At 37.5% G+C, this 26,623-nt stretch overlaps 1 pseudogene; it reads right to left on the bottom strand.

The window, feature by feature from the left end:
• LOC149175230 (asparagine--tRNA ligase, chloroplastic/mitochondrial pseudogene) overlaps positions 1 to 23,751 on the bottom strand; it is a 37,763-nt pseudogene extending 14,012 nt beyond the window's left edge.
• Positions 23,752 to 26,623: the final 2,872 nt, after the last annotated feature.

Here is a 26,623-nt window from a genome sequence, read left to right as displayed (position 1 = left end):
TGCATGGGCAGTGGTTGAAGTGACACATGTAAAAGGATGTGAAAAATTGCATATGGCTAACAATATGCTTTTAGTTGTCATAGTTCTTGTGCAACTGATTGTGATGAAGCAGGTGCACAAAATAAGGTATATAGATACTAGACAAGTGGGGAGGTGTTTCCCTCACTTGGTTACTGATCATGAAAAGATTTGGTAAAGTTTATTTGTATTATTTCATTGAGAATAGTAAGAATTATAGCATATGCTTCATGAGATCTAAACAACACTTTTATAGTTGTCTTTTCTTTCCTTGAGTCATCCTAAACCTAAAATCTATTAATGTGTGTGTGTGTGTGTGTGTGAGAGAGAGAGAGAGAGGGATACAGAGATAGAGAGGGAGAATTTATTGAGCCATTGCATGAATCATTGCATTAGTTGGATCTATTTTTTGATCCAGCTTCTATCAAATCTAGTGCCTCCACTCAATTATGGTGATTGAATAGTGATTATTATTATATTAGTTAATCCTAAGTACCAATATCTATGAAAATTGATTGAAGGGATATGTTGTATAAAGTTGTGTGGCTGGTGGAATTTTGCAATTGATTTTGTTTTTTAATTATCTTGAATAAGACCTAAAATCCTTTGAAAGGTATTTGTTCCTTAGATCTGATTGCAATATCTAAATTCCTTTACAATTAACACCAAGGTGAAAGTTTTGAGTAAAACAAACTAGTGGGAACCAATTACATAGAACATTTCATTGTCTTACTTCAGTTGTGGGCTTTAATTTCATTCAATCCAAACCCTAATGGTTAATAAAAAATGAATTATGGCATTTTTCTATCAAATTCTCTCAACTTCACCAATTAAATGTGTACCTACATATGCAAATTGAAAATCCTTTCATATTGTTAGGAATTTGCAAAGCTCGTCCTCTCTACTATGTCATTTTCTTCATGTAAAAGTCTAATTCAATGATAACTAGAATGAGAGTTGCAACATTTAAATCTTACCTCGTTAGTAAAAGCCCATGTGACATCACCATTTAGATGAAGAAATAAAAAATGAAATATCTACATATTTTAACTCAAATAACAATACATCTTTTATTACTTTGGATCAATTTGATTGGCTTGATCACAAGCACACCATTTTTGGAAAGTTTATAGGAGAGTCTATCTTCAATAATTAAAATTTTCATATCTAAACCACTGACTAATAATTTGCATTATAAGTTAATCAATTATATGCATCAACATCCTTGAAAAAATTCTATTTCCTTAGCTTGATATTCTTATTGGTGCATTGGGAGTACATTTAATATATAAGGGTTACCATATGGGTACAAAGTAGTGAATATTATGCAAGGAAAAGTGACATCTTAATATACATATACCCATCCATTCATTGATGAGAGAACTACACTTTCTAGATTATATTTCAAGCTTGTTATATATTATACATCAATCGATCCATGTTGTTATGCTTATCCAATCATAATTGGTTCCTATCCATCTATCTATCCATCCATATATCACCCTATTGTTGGTCACTAGAGTTAGTGGAGTGTGAGTTTCAAGGTTGGCTATCTCTCCTCAATCAAATGCTTATCCTTATCAAAGTATAGGATCCCCCCAATTGGGAGAGTCCTTCTTCTCCCTCATATGCAATGGACCTTACCCCAAGCCCTCTCAATGTTACAATATTTTCAGTTGAATGTCAAAATGACTTGTCTTAATTATGCTAAGTCTCAATAACAATAACTGTTTTTTATGTTATTGTTGATGACAGTTAAATTGGATCAATTCGAAATTTTGGATCAATTGAATTAATCAAATTGTCATGCCAAAAAAAATTATTGTTGGCTTGAAGATAGTTCTCCCACATAACACGGGAAGAGACCCCATGTGCAACAAAAATGCACATCAATAGGTAGCCAATGTGCAATTGCCAAGCGAAAAAAGAGGCAACATAATTTCTATTTGTAGATTCTTTATTCAACATGGAAAGAAAATTAAACATTCATTTTTTATATTGAAATTCATCTCCACGTATAACAAAACATGATGAAGAGAAATATAGTGAGAAGCAGTATATTTTTGTATGGCTTGTAAATTATTTGTGGATGAAAAAAATTATTAAAGTGTGTACTAATTCAAAGTATCACAAATCAAATTTAAATCCAAATTCAAATGGGTATGGAATTGAGAGCAAAAGAAAAGTCATTAGAGTTGTCTAAAAACAAGAATGGTGGGGGGGGGGCATTGGAAATTGTTCCAAGTTATAATTTTTCTCAAAGTCAAATAATTATTGCACCTAAGCATGCACACAATTTCCTCTATCTCATTGAAAAGGAGAAATAATATAATATGCATAAAGTTGAAGGTTTGTAATTTGTATAAAAGTCAAGACAAATATAGAAACATGAAAATCATTGTAACCCTCTCATTGTATTTGGGAAAATCCATTTTGGCCACAAAAAGGAAATCATAATAAAATCATGTTGTTATTTGGGTCATGTGTCTTACACTTGTCCTAAAATCAGACTGAGGCCTGAGGACAATTGTGCTCATGGATGGTGGCCATTTTTTTGGATGCTTACAATGTTTATGTCTAGTTTTGAAACTTAAGATGAAATTTCACTTTGCCATTCCACCACACACATGTAATAGAAAAACACATAAAAACTTGGTCAAAGTGAGACATCAATTCAGTCATCCAAAAATCATTGTGTAATATCATGTAGGATGGGTCTGAAATGAGCTTGTTCCTCTAATTTTCATCAAACAATGATTCATGTAAAGGTAAATATTCAATCAAACAATTTCAAGTCAAAATTATTAAGGTTGATTAAGACTTTGAATCTATAATTAAATTGATGCCTTGTAGTAGAAAAAGGACTATGTGAAATTGAATAAGGAGGTCATCTTTATCAAATTTTAATCATGGTAAAAATCACACTTTGTGGTGCATGATTGCTAGTACTCAACACTCTAAGGTTGGAAACTAGCAAGTAAGCGTGATATACAATAAATGTGTGTAAGCAAGCAAGTACAAGTGAGCATGGCAAGTGCAAAATCTAAAATGAGGAAAAGAGGAGAGAATTTGCAAAATTCCAATCATTAAATCAAAGAATTGCAAGACTCCTTACATGAATTGGATAATTGTGTTGTTGATCTTCATACACAAATTGATATCCATGATATATTGATTAAAGTACTTTTGCTAAAATTAATGAAAAGGAGAAACAAATTGAGACTATAGTTGATGCAACATATGCAACAAATGACCTCATTTGAAAAGGTTCATTGTTACTTGCGACATAGATGATCCCATACAAATGGTTGATATCACTTGTGATACATGACATGATGGTACGCACAACAAAATATATGGTTTATGGTCCATTAACTAGTCATGAAGGAATCATATAATGAATTGATGAAGAAATGTTTGTGAAAGATGAATGATAAGCAAAAGCTCAGAGTGATAGTACCAACAATAAATGTGAATTTGAAGTTACCAAAGAAGAATATTAAAAAGTACAAAATGATATTTCCAAGATGATTGTGAAAACTTGGGAAGAATTTCAATTTAACAATAATTGGCATGGTTTAGGAGATGACAAGGGAAACATCTTTCATATTATGATTACTCCAAATTAGTTTAGTTTGTGAGTGCATGACTTCTTGATAATAAAAAAATGAATACTTTAGATTCTAATGTATACGTTAATGAGGTTGTTGATATAGTTAATAATAAACATATCGAGGGAAAAACTTGAGTACCAACATTGTCACGAAGTCAGCCATATGGAGACACATTTTTTTGATCTCCATCTTTGTCTTCATTGTGGGAAGACAAATCATCTTTGTCAAAAGAAGAGGAAGGATAAAAAGCCAATATTTCATTATGGTTAAATTAGATCTTAGTGATGGGGTCAATAAGTTAAGAAGTTGCATGACACATTCTCATGGAAACATCACAAAAGTAGAAGGATTTCAAGTTATAGATGAAGGTTTTAGGAATTATTGGGGCCCAATTCAATACATTTTTTGAAAAGAAAAATTAATGGTACTCTCTACATATCAATGGGGATTTTATTGATGAAATCAAATTGATTAGTGGTCAAACAAAACCACCAAAAACTAAAGTCAAAAAGGTTAGGGGTCAACCAAAACTACTAGATACTATGTTGAACCATTGAAGAAAAAAATAATCCAAAATATCAAGCTTGGATCCCTTCAACAATCTTCTCTCTTTTCACATGATTAGGGGGTTACCAAGTATCAATATTGATAGTCAGTCTTCAAGTTTCAAAGTCCTCTTAATCTAAATTTAGTCAACATTTGGGAATTCCAACATGGCAATATGTTTATAGTTCATTCAATTAATCTCATCAAATCAACATATTAGGAAAGGCCTAGAATGGAATCTAGAATCCTATCATTGATTTTAATTGTTCATTGATATGTTATTCAATGCCTATTTGTGTCTAAATTCAAAGAGAGATTTGGTAATCCTACTCTTTCACCAATTACTAGGGGAATGTTCAAACATGGTAGTTCTTCACTTAGAGAAATTCCACTCTCTCTTAAAGTTCATTTCAAGTTAACCATTCAACATTTGGATTTTATGGTTTTTCAAGCATATATTCATTGAAGTTAAGTTCAGAAGATTTATTTTGAAGAACGAAATGGTTCTAGTTTATGCACTAGTTCATGTTTCCCTATTGATATATTTATTGTAATTTGTGATTATGTGGGGGGGCAGGGGAGTTGGGGAATGTTACACCGTGAGTCCCTAAATAATCATAAAGTTAAAGACCACATTGTTATGAGTTGTCGTCCTTATCTACTGATGAGGTGTTGTCATTATCCACTTATGAGTTGACAGTGAGATATAGATTGAGAAGTGGTCAAATACAATTACTATAAATTGATATCATGAAATGAATACAAGTGTTGAGAATGAATTAAAGCATTTTCAGCCAAGTTCTTGTCTCTTTTTTTACACTTCTTAACATCAATTTCTTCTCACTACTACTATTGCATTTTATTTTTGGGGTCCATTATAGTCGCCTACCTCAACTTTCACATGGCTCAATATTGTGTTCCCTCAAATTAATTAATAGAACGAATTGACTTTTAACAACAAACCAAATACTTACCTTAGTCTAAATTTTACAAGGAATACAATGGCACAAAATAAATTGCAAAACTATAATATAAAAATGAAGAAAGAAAAAGTATTGCACTTTGAAACAAATATGTCATTATGCTTCTAAGCTTAATGTATCCATCAAAACATAAAAACATGAGATTGTATACAGAGGATCACTTTGCTTTGTTCCTCAGCCCTGAGCATCTCTGGTTCACCCTGTTATGCTTTGTTGAGCTCAGTAGTCCTATGGTCTTGAGTCTATCTTCCTAACAGGCCCCATTTTTCCTTTATCCCCCCAATATTCACTTAGGTGCGGCCTTTTTGGATTTTTGGTGTTGTTTCCTTTGTTGATTTTCATATCTTGGTTCTGCGGTGCCTTGCTTAGGTCGAGTGGTCAACCATGACCAACCTGGCCTCTCCTTCTCAGCTAGATTAGGAGATCACAACCTTCAACTCCCTGGTTTCATGTGGCCCTAAGTTCCAAAAATATTCTTCGTCTTGGTTCATCAAGAAGTTGGATGAGATCCCGAAAGTGGAGGTTTCCACCCCTCATGCCAAGCTCTATGCCCTTCAACTGGCAGATCAGGGTCTTGTCTAACAGTTTTTGGGTTTGTGGCCATCCTCTAGATTTGTCCATTTAGGGGTTGAGAAAAACTAGAAACCCTCTATGAATGGGGAGGTCACTTCTTCTTTCTCCAGCAATGGTTTTTTCACCTTCCTCTTTCAAAATTAATCAAATTAGGATTTAATCTTTTGAAGTGGCCTGTTTTCATGGGAGCACAAGGGCTTTATTTAGATCATTGGAGCCTTGAATTCAATCATGATTGTGATGTCCCCTCCATTGTTCCAATTTGGGTGAATTTTCCCTTCCTCCCCCTACACTGCTGGAATGATGCCACCTTCAGGGGAATTGGAAACACTCTAGGTAAATATGTTGATTATGCAAAGCCTCGTGATAGAATTTTCTCCAGTGCCTAAATCTGTGTAAATATGGATATGGATAAATGCATCCCTACTGTAAACAACCTCATCTTGGATAGTTGTACCCATATTCAAGAGGTTGATTATGATCAACTCTCGTTTAAATGTAAAGTCTATCATGATTATGAACACTTCGCCAGAAATTGACCCAAAAAATCAAAGGAACGAGAAAGGCAAGGGGAACATGGAGATCAGTGGAAACAAGAAACAAGTAAGAAATGGTCTCAAAAGCAACAACCTCTCTCTAATCACCAACATTAGAAACCTCATCAAAATGGATTTGGGCCCAGTTCCCCCAAGAATAAATTGATCGTCAGTGGAGAAGGAATAAGTAAATCAACCAAACTTGGTGCCAATGGAAACAAGTTTGAAGCTCTTGTCCATGAAGACGAAGAAGGAGAAATTCCCCATCAAGGTCCGATTATCTTAGATCCGACAAGTAATCTAAGGGTTCCCTAAGTATCAACTAAGCCAATGGCTAATTCAAAATATGATGAAGAAGCAAAAGCCATTCAAAACGATTCCTGAGAAGGTGAAGAAGACTTCCTTTCACTGCAAGAAGTCAATGTTAGTGTCACATTTGCTAATTTAGTTGATGAGAAATTGAAAGAAGAAAATATCAAAGAGAAACAACATTGAACCTGTCGATTTGGAAGGAAGACAAACATAAGAATAGAATAGATAAAACAGAGAAGGAAAAAGAACTTAGCCATCAGGCCATTCTAAAAATTTACCTCCAAGTAGGAGACATGGGAGGTAAGGAAAGTAAAAGAAGTGTTGGAACTGCCCCACCCAAAGGGGCATATCAACCAAAGAGTAAACAATAATAGTCCTCTCTTAGAACTGTAGGGTTTGGGGTCTAAAAAAAGAAGGACTAAAGTAAAATCTCTTATAAAAAAAGGAAAGACCAACAATTGCTCTACTACAAGAGACAAAATTGGAGGAGCATGAAATCTTAGTACAGTAACATTACTTGTGGATTGGAAACAACATGGCCTCAGTCAGTACCAGAGGTGCATCTAGAGGTCTCTGCACTCTTTTGGATCTGAACCAGGTCTGGTTGTTAATCTCTCTTAAAAATGTACACTGGCTTGCTACCCACTTTCTCAACCTCACCTCTAATCAGGTATGCTTTTTCATTAATATTTATATGTTGGCTCATTTTCGAGAAAAGCAAGAATGTTGGGCTTCCTTGCAAAGCCTATGTGACTTAGAGTATGGTGCTTTCAACATCTTTTTAATACCACTTTGCATTGTTGGGAGAAGAAAGGGGTATCACCAATTAGAGACCAATTTCAAGAGTAGATGAAGGACTTTATTAATCACTCGAATTTAATGGGCATTAAACCTACTGGCCTCAAATATACTTGGAACAATAAGAGAGTTGGCCCAAGTCATATAGAAGCCAGACTGGATCGCTTCCTCATCTCTGATGATTTCTTATGTTGTAACCTCTCCCTGATATATACTATCCTTCCTTGGAGTGGTTTTGATCATCACCCTTTCAGACTTGACTTATCCTCCCCACTTAATTATGGCCTACCCAGAATTTCACAAAGTGGTCACTCAATCTTGGCTCCCTTCAGTCGAGAGAAGCCTAATCCAGATCTGGGAAGGAAAAATCAAAAGGCTCAGAGCCTGCATTAAATCCTGGAAAACATCCTCTTTGCTTGTTGGAAAAAAATTTATTCAAGAGATGGAAAAGAAGATCGAGCTTCTCCACTCCTCCATGGAAGACAAACCATTTTCCTCAGAGATGTTGACTCAGGACAAATCAATATTTGATAAGTACCACCCCTTGTTGAAGGAAGAGGAAGAATATTGGAGACTAAAATCTAGAAGTGTGTGGCTTCAAGTGGGAGATAGAAATACTAAATTTTTGCATAAGCAAGTTAAAAATCAGGAGAGGAAAAAGAAAATGTAGGAAATGACAGTGAATGGCACCAAGGTCGTAGACTTCCATCAAATCAAGGAGGAATATGTGGCATACTTTAGTAATCTTTACACTCAAAGTGACCCCCCCTTATTTGAAGCTGAAGACTATATGTTAGAACATATCTTGTAAAAGATAACAAAAGATATGAATCGCCAGCTAACTATCCTCCCCTCAAAAAGAATAAATTCGTAGAATAATCTTCTCCTTTCACCCAGAAAAATCCCCGACCCTCGATGGGTTTTCTACTCACTTTTATCGGCATTTTTAGGATATAATCAAGCGATATTTCTACAAAATGGTTGTGCATTCCTTAAATTTTTTTTGAATTGGAGATAGTGTCAATTTGTTGTTTCTTTCCCTAGTCCCTAAAGAAAATAATCCTTCCACATTCAACAAGTATAGACCCATCTCCTTATGTAATGTATCCTATAAATTAATTTTTAAAAATATTGTGCAAAGGCTCAAAAAGCTTCTCCCTGCTATCATACTAGAGAATCAAGGTGGTTTTGTGCCAGGGAGGAAAATATTTGACAATATCATTCTTTTAGATATCATTTTGGGATTCAACTGCGTTAAGTAAGATCATTCAGGTATGACCATTTCCATGAGAGGTAGTCGTAACTGACTAATTTCTCATGATTTTTGAATAGTTCACTTAGCACTCATTGCATCGGGTGATGCTCACAGGGGTGAAGAAGTGGGATTGAAACTAGTGAAATGTGGAGAACGAATCACATAGCATCAATCATCACTTCCGGGGCTTGCACCCGGTAACCAGGACTTCCCAGGAGGTCACCCATCCCAGAACTCCTCTGGCTCAAGCGAGCTTAACTATGGAGTTTTTCCCCACAATCAAGCCCACTTAGCTTGCTACCCCATTTGCAAAACCTTAGCAAGTATTGTGCCTCATGAACCATTCAAGTAGAGATCCCTTGACTCTTTTTGAATTTAAGTATGGGGGTTTTTACGCAGTGCATTATATTAGATATCATTTTGGGATTCAACTGCGTTAAGTAAGATCATTCACGTATGACCATTTCCATGAGAGGTAGTCGTAACTGACTAATTTCTCATGATTTTTGAATAGTTCACTTAGCACTCATTGCATCGGGTGATGCTCACAGGGGTGAAGAAGTGGGATTGAAACTAGTGAAATGTGGAGAACGAATCACATAGCATCAATCATCACTTCCGGGGCTTGCACCCGGTAACCAGGACTTCCCAGGAGGTCACCCATCCCAGAACTCCTCTGGCTCAAGCGCGCTTAACTGTGGAGTTTTTCCCCACAATCAAGCCCACTTAGCTTGCTACCCCATTTGCAAAACCTTAGCAAGTATTGTGCCTCATGAACCATTCAAGTAGAGATCCCTTGACTCTTTTTGAATTTAAGTATGGGGGTTTTTACACAGTGCATTATATTAGATATCATTTTGGGATTCAACTGCATTAAGTAAGATCATTCACGTATGACCATTTCCATGAGAGGTAGTCGTAACTGACTAATTTCTCATGATTTTTGAATAGTTCACTTAGCACTCATTGCATCGGGTGATGCTCACAGGGGTGAAGAAGTGGGATTGAAACTAGTGAAATGTGGAGAACGAATCACATAGCATCAATCATCACTTCCGGGGCTTGCACCCGGTAACCAGGACTTCCCAGGAGGTCACCCATCCCAGAACTCCTCTGGCTCAAGCGCGCTTAACTGTGGAGTTTTTCCCCACAATCAAGCCCACTTAGCTTGCTACCCCATTTGCAAAACCTTAGCAAGTATTGTGCCTCATGAACCATTCAAGTAGAGATCCCTTGACTCTTTTTGAATTTAAGCATCACCCACTTCTTCACCCCTGTGAGCATCACCCGATGCAATGAGTGCTAAGTGAACTATTCAAAAATCATGAGAAATTAGTCAGTTACGACTACCTCTCATGGAAATGGTCATACGTGAATGATCTTACTTAACGCAGTTGAATCCCAAAATGATATCTAATATAATGCACTGTGTAAAAACCCCCATACTTAAATTCAAAAAGAGTCAAGGGATCTCTACTTGAATGGTTCATGAGGCACAATACTTGCTAAGGTTTTGCAAATGGGGTAGCAAGCTAAGTGGGCTTGATTGTGGGGAAAAACTCCACAGTTAAGCGCGCTTGAGCCAGAGGAGTTCTGGGATGGGTGACCTCCTGGGAAGTCCTAGTTACCAGGTGCAAGCCCCGGAAGTGATGATTGATGCTATGTGATTCGTTCTCCACATTTCACTAGTTTCAATCCCACTTCTTCACCCCTGTGAGCATCACCCGATGCAATGAGTGCTAAGTGAACTATTCAAAAATCATGAGAAATTAGTCAATTACGACTACCTCTCATGGAAATGGTCATACGTGAATGATCTTACTTAACGCAGTTGAATCCCAAAATGATATCTAATATAATGCACTGCGTAAAAACCCCCATACTAATATCATTCTTGTTCAAGAATCCATAATCTCTAGCAGATCAAGTGGGGACAAGGGGATTTCCATCAAACAAAGTGAGGCATAGCTTCCTTTGCAAAGTGATTGATAACAATTTTATCCAATGGATAACCCTATGTATTGGCTCCCCCTAGATTGCCCCTCTTATGAATGGGAGAGTCACCAATTTTTTCAAATATTCCAGGGGTTTAAGGCAAGGATTCTCTCTATCTCCATTTCTATACATTCTGGTTGTGGACACTATGAGTAGGCATTTGTAATATGAACATAGAAATGGTCGCCTTCCTAGTTTTTATTTCACTCAGGACATCAAAAGTGCCAACCATTTTTAGTTCACAGATGATATTATCCTTCACGGGGGTGCCTCAATGACAATAGCTAGAAGATTCAAAATGGTGTTGGGAAACTTCTTAGCAGCCTCCAAAATATTCCACATGAATATATGAGACTTTTCAGATTGGGGAGGTATTTGGCTTCAACACTATTGATGACTGGAAAGAGTTCAAATATTTCGGTGTTCTAATTTGCCTAAAATCCCACACTCCTCAGGCCTGGAAAAATGTATTATCTAAAGTGAACAACAAACAGGAATCTTGGGAGGCCATATTGCTTACTTTAATAGGTCACATAGTTCTCATTAAAGCAGTATTGTTTGCCATTCCACTATACCAATTCTCAACATTGTTAGCCCCTTAGTGCATTCTACAATGTCTTGGGAAAAATATTAGAAATTTCCTCTAGGAAGGAAGTAAATCCTCTAATAAAAAAATTGATTCGATCAGTTGGGCCACTATTCGTTCCCCTAAAGAACATGGAGGATTAGGAATACAGGATCCTACTTTGATGAACCAGCCCATGTGAACAAAATTGGCCTGGAAAATAAGATCCAATTTGGAAGCTTGTTGGGCTCAAGTACTCATAGAAAAATACTTGCATCAAGGCAATGGGAATCACAATATCCATCCTCCTTTAACAAGGCATAACTCCCCAATTTGTAAACTTATCTCAACCTCGGAAAGAAAGATAATTAATAATCTTAGTTGGATGTCGGGAAATGGTATGTGAATCCACCTTTAGAGAGACTCCATAATTAATCATGCTCATCTTCATAACTCTAAAACTTTGAAGCCCCTTAAGCTCTTTTTATCTAGTTAAGGGATCTTTATGTTAGCTCATATCTCCCAATGGGAATGTTCGGGCTTATGGTTAGGCTGGAAGCTGGATGATATTCCCCAACAATCTTCTTCCACTCAGGGAGAAAATTTTAAGGACGGTTTGACCAGTTTTTCACCCTGGATTCAACATGCATAGGATAAATTGGGTCAAAAGTCTCATGTATACATGGCCAAGACTGGTTATGAAGAGATTCTATTCTCTATGCAGGTCCCTCCTAAGTCCTCTCTTTGAAAAAACTACGATTGAACAATGTCATCCTCAAAGTCCATACTTTTAGTTGGCTCCTCACTCGTAAGAAAAATCTAACTTCTAAAAACATTAAAAAAAGACGCATCCAAGGTCCTTCAAGGTGCTCCTTTTGTAATCAACATGAAGAAACAATCCAACATATTTTCTTTTCTTGTCCCTATTCCTCTCAGGTTTGGTCTATAGCTTTAGGCCCCCTATATATTAGGTTGAAGAATCCTAAATACCTCTTTGTCCTTATATCCAGCTGGCATAAATAGTATTCGGGATCCTTCTATGGGAAACCTATTTTCAAATGGTTTTGGTCCTCTCTTTTGAATTATATTTGTTGGCAGTTCTAGTTGTCCCAAAATAGCCTTATCTTTAAAAATATTTCCATTCCTCCCAAAGCAACAACGTTAAAGGTTGTCTCATTTTTTGTGGAATATAATAGAGAAAAGCTCAAAGATCATGATCCACACTTGGACCAACATGAGGGCTAGTGGATGGATTCGTTGCTTGAACCTCTGGGATATCTCCTCTTTCCTCTTCCCTTTCATCATCCCTTAGAGGCATCCTAGAAACTTCACTTATAAGATGTTGAATTTGGAAAGTGGAAGAACTCGTAGAAGAATTGGATCCTTTTCTTTGATGGAGCCTCAAAAAAGAATCTAGAGGTGGAAGGAGGAGGAGGGATTCTCTTAAATAACAAGGAAAATAAGAAGTTAAGTATTCATGGGGACTTAGTAATAGGACAAACAATCTGGTTGAAATGTATGGGCTCTTGCTTGGGCTCCAGTTGGCTAAAGAAAATAATCTCTTCGGGATAGAAATCCTAGGATATTCCCTTCTCACCATTCGACATTTAAAAATAGGATCTCTTCCTAATAATAATCACCTAATACTCATTTTCCACATAATCCTTAGTATCCTAAACTACTTCCCTCACAAGTTCTTCTATCACATATTGAGAATTCAAAATAAGAAAGTTCATCTTGTCCTAATGATGAACCACACTTGTTGGTTCGAAATGTGTCGACAAATGAATTTTGATGTGATTATCACTGAAAATATGTCTCAAAAAATAAGAAAGTTGTGCACAAGAAAATCAGGCTTGTCTTATAGAGGTAGGTCATCTCGTCATTAACATTATATTAGAATGGAAAGTTATTCCATGATGTATTCATGTCATGTTTCTTCTCAATTTTCCAATAGTTCCTTTGGGTAATGCCTATCAGGGAGAATTGTTTCAATCATGCCTACCATTGTTTCATAAGACCTCCGCCTCTTAAAAATTTTGCAATTATATGAATATTATATTGATAGATGTGCTTATTGTCATGGTTGATGTGGTTGGTGAATGGCATGCATGAAATGTACACTCTTGGTCCTTTCAACCTTAGCATGTGGCAACTCCTCCTTTTGGACAATACTGTAAGCAAATATTTTTCGTCGCTCCTAATATCTTAAAGGCTTGAGGGTAGTGGATGTTCTATAAAATCAATGTCGATGTGATCTCTATTGCGTGTGAGCTTTCGAGACCTGTGATTATAGCCATGAAGGGTGGAAAGGTGATGAGTATGCAGGCCCCAGGAAGTCATGATTAGAACGAATGTCGAGTTAATTTTTCTTGGGGTAGAGGGGCTTGTCAAGTTCAAGAAGGAACTAGTCACAATCTTGAACCAGGGAGCAGAAGGAATCTCTAGTATTTTATCGTGATCATATCCTTTCATTGCAAATTTAGAGTTAGAAATTTTTCATCACGTCAACTCAATTGTGAGACCAAATTTCTCCTTTGCTCTGAGTGGAGTAGTGAATTCTTAGTCCCTGGTTCAGAGTGGAGCTCTAAATACTTCTCTGACTCATCATGGATTTGCTCTTTCTATGTCCATAACAACTTTGGGTTCCCTCAAGGTGGTGTTGTCAAACTCCCTTAAGACTATGGGGCCCCTCTGCTAGTTTTTTCTCTTCCAACTCACCAAATTTTAGGAAATGGTGGTGGACACGGGGGAGTCTCTTAACAAAACTTGGCTTGTCAGGTCTCCAAAGGTATCCCTATACCTGCTCTGAAGCGAATTCTAGAGTTTCTTCTTACTTGGTCATTTTCTGCCCTTTCTTGTGGGTCACACCCCTTCTCTCCCTCCATCTGTTGCATTTCCTGGGTCCAGAGTACCCTAGTCCTCCTCTCGCCATGCCTCTAGTTTTGGGCACTCATTCTTCGTTCAAACTCATAGCTCCTTATCATCCTTTAAGTCAAAATTCTAGGCCTATCAGACTCTTGATCTTACTATTCATTTCCTCCTTTCCATTGGCTAGTCTATCATGGAGCACATATTGGATTCCTCAACCACTTCTAGTTGCCCCAATGCCTTTCACAAATTTCTACACCTCCTAGTCGAAAATCAAGCCAAGATCTTGAACCTCCAGTGGAAGTTCCAATAGTTTTCTGACACCATCCTATTTTTGGTTGAGGAATTGTAAAGGCTCAATGCCCAAGTGAACAAATAGGAGGATAAAATTGAAGCCAATTGGAGGAGCTACAAACTCAAAGGAATGTCGGTTAACAATGCAAACTTGCTAGCAACACTTCTGGAATCCATTGCGATAAGATGTTTATTGATCCCCCTACTGAGTTATGATTTCTTTTTGTAAAGTCATTTTCTTGTCCGGTCAATATTGTAGGGCATTTAGTTGTCGTTTGGTTAGTAGAATGTATGTTAACAACAATTTCCTAGAAAAAAAAATTGGAACTTATTTGTTGTTCTTTTTTAAAGAACCCGTAACTTGGAACTTATGTAATCATTTCCCAGGTATTTTGATGTATCCGGATGCAAACTTGATATTAAAGCTACTCATTGGTGTAAAAATAAAAAATGAATACAAACAATAACAATCTTTGAGAAGAGATGTGCATTTACTCTCATTCATTCATGTTTGGGAAAAAAAGTATTCCATATAGGACGAAAACCTTTAGTAACCAGTCACACAACCAAATCAAATATCATAGCATCCATATTTTTACATGATTGGTCTATGATCTCTATTTAAAGGGCATGGAGGGTCATGGTCGAAGTGCGCTCCTATTTTCTAGGAGTGCGCCCACAAGCAACAAGAAAGTGGATGCATGACTTTGAAAGGGCGCAAGTCTTTGTTTCAAAGGAATGCGCTAAAGTGAGGATGCACTGGATGAGCATGAAGGAGTGTGCTCCACTAGGGCACAATTGTTCAACCCGAAGGAGTGCTAAACAAGGAGGCAACTCTTCATCATCTTAGAGTGAGCTTTTGCTAAAGAAAGTGATTTTCATTACTTTTACATGGGAAATAAAGCTAGTTACTATGTCAAGAAAATCTATGTCTTCACCTATCTTTGGGAAAGATAACACAAGTGATTCTAAAGGTAAGGCGATGACACTTAGAAAACATTGACTTAGGAGGATACGACACTTAAGAGAATGTTAATTTATACAGCTAGGGTCAAATTCCACATTGGATAGCTCATAAGATAGAGATGATGATTGCATTAGATTCCTCTTTTCGAGAGGACCAATATCTACCTACAGATCACCTCATTTGGGCAAGAATAAGTTGGTTTTTGAATTTATGAACCCTCACATGTACATTGGGACAAGTCGGCCTCAACATCGAGTGAACCCTCATGGAAGCTTATAAATACAAGAGACCTCAAGATATTTTGCACATCATGATCAAGCATTATCTTCTCTTCTTCTATTGTTTGGTTCGCACAGGACTGACGGAGGAAGTTCGCACAAGGTCCGAAATTACATGTTTGAGGCTCGCATGTGTCTAGGGTTTCTATTTTCTGGTTGCACACATGTCACAGGACAAATTCGAATGTCGTCACATGCTCACAATGTTTCAGAGAGTGGCTAGGAAACCACAGTCACCCACATAATAGCCTAAAGGGAGCGACCAAGGCTCTGAGACGGTTTTGGGAGGATTAGATCCCAGTCTCTCACTTACCATGCTTTAGGGAGCAACCAGGTAGTCATAATCGCTCACATACAGTGCCTCAGGGAGCAATCGAGAATTCAAAGTCGCTCGCAGAATATCTTGATGAGTGCGACTAGGGCTCTGAATTAGAGTTTGACTATTTACTGCAGATGTCTAAAGCTTGGAAGGTTTCTCTCTATCATACAATAATTCTGGAAGTCTGCATCTAATTTGTATTAGGTAAATCTTTACTTGATGATTATGTATTGGGCTCATTGTACTGTCTGCTGAAACATTTTATGACAATCTAATAAGAAGAAGATTTGAAAGGGTTTTTCCCTGGTCTTTGACCAATCTGGTGTGTCTTGTGGTTGTGCTATTGTCTCCTTTGTCATTGCATATGTTGTTCTATCTTCAATTATTGTTTATGATTGGAAACATTATTAATAATTGAATGCATTGCAAAATGAAGAATTGATTTCGGCTGAAGTAATTGAAACAACATAGAACAATCTAAAAAATTAACATGGTATCAGAGGTGAGGTGAAGGACAAGCCTAAAAGGAGACAAGATTTAAATCAATCATCTTTGGAAAATTGAAAGAGCCAATATATTCAAAGTTAATATGAATTCCTTCTTCAAGAGTGATGAGAAGTTGGGTGACTCATTCAATTTTGTTGCATGGAAAGTTAGGTTGGAGATCATAGGCGATAACAATGATGTTTTGGACTATATTCAAGGAAGCGTACCTGAGCCTCCGGCGAATTCTTTCGCTTCTGCCAAAAACAAGCACAAGAAAGGCGAGTTAAAAGCAAAGCAAATTATACTTGATGGTTTACAAGATAATTTACTTGCATATGTTGGAAACGTGAGAAGGTCTAAGTACATGTATGATAAGATAGCCGACATGTATGAATTCAACAATTTGAATGAAATCATCTCCTTGAAAGATCAACTCAAAGACACCAATATGAAAAAAGGAGAGTTTGTGCAATCCTAAATAATGAGGATATCTCGTCTTAGAGATCAATTGCAAAGAGTTGGAGAATATGTGCCTGTCAGGGAATTGGCTGTCGTGACTCTAAGAGGTCTCCCTCCAATTTGGTAAACCTTCATTACTGCCATAAGAAAAAACAATGTCCTCCTATCATTTGATGAAATTGTTGGAAAGCTTACACAAGAAGAATTAAGGATGATATCAAGAAGAAGGATTCAAAAACGTGAAGAAGGAGAGCCTGGCCAGCTGCATATATCACTCGTGACAAAAAGGAAGAAGAAAGGAAAAGGAGGTCCATCAAGAAAAACTCCTCCTCAAAATTCAAAAAGAGAGAATGATAGAACATCATCTCATATTCAATGCTATAATTATCACAAGAAGGGACATTATGCACGAGATTGTTCTGAGAAGAAAAAAGGGCCACGTCACAACACTAGAAACAACAACAAATACAATAATCAAAGAATAAAAGATGATCGAAGAGATGACCACAATAAAATATATGAAAGTAGAAGAAGATATACCTCAAGTGACCATGAAGAAGATAATCATCCTCAAAAGAAGTCAATATTTCCCAACATTAATGAAGAATTTGGTATCTATATCCACTTTGGAAGATAAAGGGATGAAGGTTGCCTTCATCAAAGGAAAAGTTTTGGATTTGTCTGTTGATTCACCTATGAGAGATGCATTCACATTAGTATCAATATTTGAAGGACTCTATAGAGTCACTGGAAGACCACTTCTAGCATTGGTTCATAATACTAATCACCTAAGCAAGTTATGGTACCGAAGATTGGCTCATCTACTTTATGATGCTCTTCCAAAATTAAGGAAATTGGTATCTGGTATTCCCAATGTTCAAGCCCATCATGGTGGAGTATGTCTAGGTTATGTGAGTGGAAAGAAGGCAAGGGGGCCATTCCCCTCTAGCAAGAACAAGAAAGCTGACATCCTCCATCTCATCATTTCTATATATGTGGTCCAATGCCTGTGCAGTCTATTGGTGGCCATATATACCATATCACCTACATTGATGATTTCTCTAGAAAGACATGGATATATTGTTTGAAGCACAAGGGTGAAGCCTTTGAAATATTCAAATAATTCAAAGCTTTGATCGAAAATTAAACATGGAAGAGAATCAAAGTATTCAGTTCCGACAATGGTGGGGAATACATGTCAAATAAATTCATAACATTTTGCAAGAAAGAAGGAATCAAGAAGGAAACAATTGAGCCATATACACCCGAACAAAATGATTTAGCAGAAAGAAAGCACAGGTCTATATTAGAAGTTTCCCGTGCCATTCTCTATGATCAAAAGTTGACAAAGTTCCTTTGGGGAGAAGCAACACATACTATTATATATGTTCAAAACAAGATGCCTCATCAAGCATTGGAAAACAAGACCCCTGAAGAAGTGTTCACAAGTGTCAAGCCTGACATAAGCCATCTCTGTATCTTTGGATGCCTCATATATTTTCATGTGCCTAAGGACAAAAGGAACCAGTTGGAGGCAACTGGAAGGAAAGATACATTTTTGGGTTAGTGTGAAAATTCTATTGCTTATAGAATATATATTCCTAGTTAATGGAAGGTTGAAATTATCAGGGATGTAACATTCGATGAAGATGTTGCTCTTGGAAAAGCAAAATATCTTCCTCCACCTCCTCCTCCCAAGAAGAGGGATGATTACAGGGATATTCTAGATGGTCCTTCTGTGCCCGATTCTGAGATTGATATCATTGATGATCCCATGGAGCCTATGGATCCCTTAGGTCCTCCTCCAAGTGATCCTTCTGCTAGGAAGAGACCACGTTGGATCTGTGACACTCTATAGGATGTTGAGGGACATGTTCCCATTCGAAGATCATTTAGAGAAAGGAAGCAGCCATGCAGGTACCAGAGATATGTTGCAACCATGAGCACTATGATTCGAGCCGAACCTTCCACATTCGAAGAAGCCGTAAAAGAACAAGTTTGGAAATATGTTATGGCCGAGGAATATGAATTGATTATGAAGAATGATGTATGGGATGTTGTGCCAAGATCGAAGGGGAAATCTGTGGTGACTTCAAAGTGGCTATTCAAGATCAAGCATGGAATTGATGGTAGCATTGAGAAATACAAGGCAAGGTTCGTGGCTTGAGGATTCTCACATAAAGAGGGAGAGGGTTATGATGATATATTTGTACTTGTGGCTTGATACACAAAAATTCGTTCGATAATAGCCCTTGCCGCAAGCCAAGGATGTACTCTTCATTAGATGGACTTAAAGACTGCATTCCTCCATGGCATGCTACACGAAGAAGTGTATGTTGAGCAGCCACAAGGATTTAAAGTAGAGGACCGAAAGACACATTTTTGCATATTGAAGAAGGCATTGTATGGTTTAAAGCAAGCCCCCAAAGCATGGTATGCCCACATAGACAATTATTTGGTGAAGCGGGGATTCATAAGAAGAAATGTCGATCCCAACCTCTACTTCAAGGTATTCTAAGGTATGCCATTGGTTTTGGTTTTATATGTTGACGATCTATTATTGATAGGTAGTGAGACTCTGATGAGTGAGTGCAAGAGGGAGCTAGCCTCGGAATTTGAGATGAAGGACCTTGGACTCATGCATTTCTTTCTAGGCCTTGAGGTGTGGAAAAAAACCCAGTGAGATTTTCCTTTGACCATAGTTGCATAAATTAACACTCTCTCTCAACTAAGAAGAATAACACCTACTAATATCGTCATGTCATATTGTCATCATTCTGTGTTCATCTCTGCTAAACTCTATTTGCTGAAACATTCTCTTATCTAAAAGAAGAAGAATTGGGGAGCATTAGCTTCCACCCTCTATCTCATGAGGGAGTCACATATCTCAACCCCATATTGAGAAATAGGATGTTCAAACACATAAGGGAGCACATCTCAACCCTTGAATCACATCAAGGAGCTCATTCTCAACATGCAGGGGATCTCCCTGATGTGAGGTCCCAATTAAACCTCACACCATTTGATGTAGGAGTCCCATCCGGCTATATGGTCTGACCACCATTGCAAAGGTTTTATAGGTACTCCTTGGTTACAACACATACACGAGAGAACAAAAACACCTCTTTGGGGCAACAAGTATGTAAGTTTTGTGTGACACCAAATGTAGAATGCATGGGAAACTTCCATGATTGATCAAGGGAAAGGAGCCTCCGGTTAGGGAAGTAATAGTACTATCCTAAGGGAGACAAGGGAGCAAAGATAAATGCTTGTTGATTTACCTGCAAATTAGTTCGCAATATAAACAACAATCATGAAAACATAACAACATTCATTCAACGATATCCATGTCTAAGCAACAAAATAGTTCATTAGTCTTATTATGTAATTACGCCAAATATACTGCAAACATAACAAGAATAGTGTTATTAAATCCACAATACATGAATGAATAAGTGTCAGCTCAAGGATCTTCTGATTATGAATGAAATATTTCAAGTACACTATTACATAGGTGAAACACTAGATCCAATAGTGGAACATGAAGCCACAACTTGCTTCTCCAAAGGATGATCTATCTCCTATGTGATACAAGAGAAGCCAATGCAAGAATCTAAGAATCCAAGCCCTTTTCTTGAGTTATGAGGATATATTTATAACAAACAACATTGACTTTTGAGTTTCCTCGTGACTCTTCAACTTCTATGACTTATGGGCTTCCATACAACCTTTCACATTCTATACCTGACCCTTTACATTACACATGTGTCTTTTCATATGCCACATGTGTCTCTTGGACTTTATTGCATAAAACTTATTACAAAAGAAAAAATACATATAAGACAGTGGCTATATGAGACAAAATTGCTAATAGGACAAAGATGTTTTCAAAAAGACAAGTCAGTTGCTTCTTCATGGAGCTCATTGGTAATGTATGTATGCCATGCTCTAAATTTCGTAGCAATGACTTTGATTCAAACCGACAAGTCTGTCGCAAACCACATCTTCACCTCTAGCCTGTAGCAATTATTTGGAGCTTGGTTGTACACTATTCCATAGCCATGAAAAATTCATGTGAGCTTTAGCTAGTGCGATGGCATATTGTAGAATAATGTCTTTAGTGATCTGCAAGCCTTCTTGTGTGGATGTCTGCTTGATTTTCTCAATGTATTGCCTCACTTCCTGAAGGATGATTACCTTGCTTCTTACCTCTCCAAGTGATTCCACTGAAGGCATCTCAGGATTCTATGCTAGAGACTCTAAGACATTATGCAATTGACTATAAGATGTAATCGTGTTAGTCAACTATTCTCCAAGACAGATATAATTATGATGGTGGAGTCTCAACTGTACTACGTTTATTTCAACGACAATCTTGTCCTTTCTTATCAACTGTTGCGGAACATTTGGATATTTGGCAGCCCATTCCTGGAGTTGATCAGCATCTATGTGTTCCACCTTTAGGAGTTTTATAAATTCTTGTGCCTTCTTCTGTATACCAGCATAGGGCGCCACTACTTCATGTAGAAGTATCATTTCAACACACAATTGTGCCATGGTATCCTCCATTAGCCTTCATTCCTCCTGTATGGTTGACTACCATTCTGTTGTATTAAAGTTGTGGGAAGATAGTAATTGGTTTTCTGTAGCGAGGTGTTCTGCTTGTTTCTTTACTGCAACTAACTCTCTCCTCAAACATGCATTCTCATTCAATAGATACTATGAATTATCTTACGCTGATGTAGCAAAAGCAACATTAGCTACCATGATTTCCTAGGGATTCCTTCTAGTGTTAGCAATTATCACCTTTTTTGTGGATACAGAGGCCAAATTCTAAGGACCATTTGAGAAGTATCTTTGCCTTTGTTGCATGATCTTTTTCTTCCACTGATCAAACATGACATTACATACATCCATGACTATATCCTATAGTGGATTTGTGATTCCCATTTCACCAAATGGGAGATAGCCACCCGTAAGAGTAGGTTCTACCGGAGAACCTAGTTCACATCTATGGGTTGGATAGTATCATCTTCCTCCAACTCTTCCTCTATTTCCTGAGTAAATTTTTCTTCCTCCAGCCTCTATGCTACTCCTCCTCCTATGACTTCCTTAGTTTCTCTTCTTCTACTCTCCTTCTTTCCTCTTCTTCTTCTTGTTGATTTATGAGCAATTCATCTTGCTTCCTCTTCTCCTCTTCTTCCTGTTGCATCTTTGCCTCTAATTTTCTCCTTTCCTATTCAACTTCAATAGCTCCCTTATTCAAGGATATGATTTCCATTTTTTTTCTACTTTTTGTCGTTGGATCATGTTTGATCCTTTTCTTGCAAGCTGCAATTTTTACTTGAGCATATTTTTGTGGTGTCTCCTGCATGTGTACATCTCGAGCTGGTGAAGCTTGGGGGGAACCGACTTCAATTCCTGGATGTGTTTTTCTTACTGCATTATACCAGTTCTTTATCTTCTCATCTTTCACGGAAGTCATTGATGAATATCCCCAAGAAAAACCAATCATGTCACAATGTTGTTTGCACACTCTCTTGTGATCATATCAGTCAAAGTCCTTGATTGTATAGTGCAAGTGGTCCAACTCTTGTATTTCTACATTTGCTACCATGTGGCTCTTCAACTCATACAAATTTGGTCCTCAAAGGGAAAGTGGGCCAAGGGGTTTTCTTCCACTTGTGAAGGAATCATGGCAACCCTTTATCCAATTGAGAAGCTACTTCTTGTAGGACCACCTTGTTAGTCACATATCGCGACATGATATGAGGAAAAATATGACATCCAAATCATCTGATATATATACCTTTTGGTAGAGCAAACCAATCTACAATATCATGTAATGACTCCTTCACCTTGTTGGTCATGCAAGGAGGATCGATCTCATAGATAATTTGAAATATGACCGCAAACAAATGCTCTGCCAATATTTCGCATGCCCCTCTGAAACTCAAATCTAACAACACCCTGCAATGGAAGTAAACTGGAAACTTGTCCTGTGGGGTCCAATTCCAATACATTCCTGGGAATGCATACCATGCACAGATCCCATCTAACAAAAATGCAAACATATAGAACTTTTGTGCCTGGTTTGACCTTAGAGATGCTTTAGCCTGCCCAACATGACGTTGCAACTCAAAAGAAAGTACATTTGCCCTGTTGAAGATTTTTCCACGGGTAACTAACATGTTGAGTATATATATCCAAATATCTTCAAATACTTCATCGTTCTTTCGCCCATGCAGCCTACAACACAACAATGAGGTAATGATACACATCCTTGAGAATTTTGGTCAAGTAAACTGCAAATGTGCAGTGTCGGAACCTGGCAAGTTCTCGACACCAAGATTTGATGATGTCAGTTGTGTCAAGATTAACCCATCTAGTATAAAAGTTCTTGTTGGCATAATCTATGGGCTTTAGCATCCTGTAATAATTTTGCATATCTTCTCCATAATAGGTGGCAAGATGACCACCACTTTCACTACAAAGCACCAGATTTGAATCATCCATGTGTGCTAGAACCCATTCAATCACTTCCGCACAAGGAATGACTGGGAACCTACATGCAATCCTATGTACCCTAGACCACTTGATGTTGATGTATACTTCCAAATCTTCCAAAATTTTAGATAATTGTTTCTGCATGAATGTGTCTTTGATGTCTTTCCACATTACCTCAGTGGATATTTCTATGAATCACTGTGTATCTGCTAGAATAGGAATGGTGGCCTTTGTAACTTCTATTGCTTCTTCAATTATTGCTTCTAAATCTTCTTTTGAGGCCACTCGATGTGTAGCAGGAGGAATCATTCCAACAGATGATGAAAGAGTAATGAGACTAGTAGTTTGAACACCTGTATGTGGAATCACACTCATAGTGATAAATATTAGCTTCACGAAATCTTATATCTATTACAAGCAATAATTTAGTAGAACATATCCAAAAATCCATCAAATTTAGATGAGAGTATAAGTCTATCAACAAATGGACATGTTTACTTGTACAGGCAAACAATTTGCTTGAAAACAAGAATGGCGCATTGTCGGAGCATGAAGGAAATTTCAAGGATCACTTGAGCTTTCAAGGTGCGCTCGTGCACTCAAGCAAGGGAGAGAGATCATCAAGGGCATAGGATACAGTATAGAAGCACGAAAAGAGATCATGCATGAGTTCAAGGTGTGCTCATGCACTCAAGGAGGTTAAGAGGGCACAAGGACGCACATTGAAGGGACAAAGGAGTTAGGCTTTATACCTTCAAGGTGAACTCATGTGCTCATGAGGGCAAGGAGGGCACATGCTGAAGAGACAAAGGTGAAAACACTCATGTGTTCAGGGTGCGCTCATGTGCTCAAGGAGGGCACATTTCGTTTTCCGGAAGGAGTTCGCTCTTGAGGAAAAATTGCCTTTCTGGGCGCATTTTTCTTTGACAGTCGGACCTTTTCTTCCAAAAGTGAACTTTATCTTATAATGTCTCAAGGAAAAGTCCAACAACAATATATAATGATAGAAATTATGAGAGAAAATATTTACAAGTTTTTATAGATTTTGTCGCAATCATGACTAGAATATGAAGGGTTAAGGAATGTGAAGAGTCACAACTTGTGACAACAAATTGACACTTGTAGAATCAATAATGATTTGAAACGACAGTAAATAAGCAAGATCGAAAACAAAAACATCAAGGCAAGTAATAGAATCAACATGCAAAACTTACTTCGAATGAAGACTAACAAAGAGTTCCTTGATCCAAAGCAACCCAAATGAGAGTGATTATGAGAAAGAGTGATTAGCAAGATTGATTATAAAGAGATTACATGAAAATCCATTCCATGCATGCTTACCACTTGTCGATGGATGGATAAGTTAGTTAAGAGAAGGGAAGTGGGCTCCTATTTTCTAGGAGTGCGCCCACATGCAACAAGAAAGTGGATGCATGGGTTTGAAAGGGTGCAAGTCTTTGTTTCAAAGGAATGCGCTAAAGTGAGGGTGCACTGGATGAGCATGAAGGAATGTGCTCCACTAGGGCACAATTGTTCAACCCGAAGGAGTGCTAAACAAGGAGGCAACTCTTCATCATCTTAGAGTGAGCTTTTGCTAAAGAAAGTGCTTTTCATTGCTTTTACATGGGAAATAAAGCTAGTTACTATGTCAAGAAAATCTATGTCTTCACCTATATTTGGGAAAGATAACACAACTGATTCTAAAGGTAAGGCGATGACACTTAGAAAACATTGACTTAGGAGGATACGACACTTAAGAGAATGTTAATTTATGCAGCTAGGGTCAAATTCCACATTGGATAGCTCATAAGATAGAGATGATGATTGCATTAGATTCCTCTTTTCGAGAGAACCAATATCTACCTACAGATCACCTCATTTGGGCAAGAATAAGATGGTTTTTGAATTTATGAACCCTCACATGTACATTGGGACAAGTCGGCCTCAACATCGAGTGAACCCTCATGGAAGCTTATAAATACAAGAGACCTCAAGATATTTTGCACATCATGATCAAGCATTATCTTCTCTTCTTCTATTGTTTGGTTCGCACAGGATTAATGGAGGAAGTTCGCACAAGGTCCGAAATTACATGTTTGAGGCTCGCATGTGTCTAGGGTTTCTATTTTCTGGTTGCACACATGTCACAAGACAAATTCGAATGTAGTCACATGCTCACAATGTTTCAGAGAGTGGCTAGGAAGCCACAATCACCCACATAATAGCCTAAAGGGAGCAACCAAGGCTCTGAGACGATTTTGGGAGGATTAGATTCCAGTCTCTCACTTACCATGCTTCAGGGAGCAACCAGGTAGTCATAATCGCTCACATACATTGCCTCAGGGAGCAATCAAGAAGTCAAGGTCGCTCGCAGAATATCTTGATGAGTGCGACTAGGGCTTTGAACTAGAGTTTGACTATTTACTGCAGATGTATGAAGCTTGGAAGGTTTCTCTCTATCATACAATAATTCTGGAAGTCTGCATCTAATTTGTATTAGGTAAATCTTTACTTGATGATTATGTATTGGGCTCATTGTACTGTCTGCTGAAACATTTTATGACAATCTAAAAAGAAGAAGATTTGAAAGGGTTTTTCCCTGGTCTTTGACCAATCTGGTGTCTCTTGTGGTTGTGTTATTGTCTCCTTTGTCATTGCATATGTTGTTCTATCTTCAATTATTGTTTATGATTGGAAACATTATTAATAATTGAATGCATTGCAAAATGAAGAATTGATTTCGGCTGAAGTAATTGAAACAACATAGAACAATCTGAAAAATTAACATGGTATCAGAGGTGAGGTGAAGGACAAGCCTAAAAGGAGACAAGATTTAAATCAATCATCTTTGGAAAATTGAAAGAGCCAACCTATTCAAAGTTAATATGAATTCCTTCTTCAAGATTGATGAGAAGTTGGGTGACTCATTCAATTTTGTTGCATGGAAAGTTAGGTTGGAGATCATAGGCGATAACAATGATGTTTTGGACTATATTCAAGGAAGCGTACCTGAGCCTCCGGCGAATGCTTTCGCTCCTGCCAAAAACAAGCACAAGAAAGGTGAGTTAAAAGCAAAGCAAATTATACTTGATGGTTTAGAAGATAATTTACTTGCATATGTTGGAAATGTGAGAAGGTCTAAGTACATGTATGATAAGATAGCCGACATGTATGAATTCAACAATTTGAATGAAATCATCTCCTTGAAAGATCAACTCAAAGACACCAATATGAACAAAGGAGAGTT

This window comes from Pinus tabuliformis, chromosome 4_1 (genome assembly GCF_031772625.1).
Source record: "Pinus tabuliformis cultivar Carrire ecotype Pingquan chromosome 4_1, CPIR1, whole genome shotgun sequence".
In the NCBI taxonomy this organism is placed as follows: Eukaryota; Viridiplantae; Streptophyta; class Pinopsida; order Pinales; family Pinaceae; genus Pinus; species Pinus tabuliformis.
This window is presented reverse-complemented; position numbering and strand designations above follow the sequence as displayed.